The sequence below is a fragment of the Cynara cardunculus genome, unplaced genomic scaffold, assembly GCF_001531365.2.
Source record: "Cynara cardunculus var. scolymus isolate 2C unplaced genomic scaffold, CcrdV1 Un_Scaffold_4867, whole genome shotgun sequence".
NCBI classification, from domain to species: domain Eukaryota; kingdom Viridiplantae; phylum Streptophyta; class Magnoliopsida; order Asterales; family Asteraceae; genus Cynara; species Cynara cardunculus.
In genome coordinates, this window is record NW_020202113.1 from 8,047 (window position 1) to 8,929 (window position 883).

Genomic DNA, 883 nt, shown 5'->3' on the forward strand with positions numbered 1-883 from the left:
CAATTTGATTGCAAAAAACCTCTGTTTTCTCCAAACCTCAAACTGTCGCTAATACACAGTAGACCCAATTTGGCTTCCAATTTCAGTTCCAACAAGTGGTATCAGAGCCTCGTTCGTGTATGACCAAGTATATGCCAAAATCAACCATGTCTAGCTCATCGTCATCGAATGTTGAAGTCACTTCCTCTCAAAGGATCGGAAAGGATGGTACAGTTACACTACATTACCCGATGCTCACAAAGACGAACTACTCTGTGTGGGCGCTGAAGATGCGGGTGAACTTGCAGGCACAAGGAGTGTGGGTTGCAATTCAAAACGTAGAAGCCGATGAACGACAAGACCGGATGGCCTTGGCTGCAATTTATCAATCGGTTCCGGAGGACGTACTGATGATGTTAGCCGAGAAGGACATGGCCAAGGAAGCATGGGAGACGCTTCGAACGATGCACATGGGAGCCGAACGGGTAAAAGAGGCCAAAGTTCAGACCTTGAGAAGTGACTTCGAGGTGATCCGGATGAAGAACAATGAATCGGTGGACGATTTTGCCATGAGATTGAATACACTTGTGACCGGTATTCTATCTCTAGGCAAGAAAATTGAAGAGATCATGGTAGTGAAGAAGTTCCTGCGAGCTGTTCCGTTACGATATATGCAGATCGTAACATCGATTGAACAGTTTGGAGACTTGAAGAATATGACGGTGGAAGAGGTTGTGGGTCGTCTTAAGACTCATGAAGAAAGACTTCGGGGTTTTAGAGAACGAGAAGGAGAACAATCACTACTGCTCACTCATACCGAATAGTCAGCGCGATCGTCCAAAAGAACCGACGAAAGGGAGTCGTCGAATGCTTCAAAAGGAAGAGGTGGTTCTAGCGATTTTGG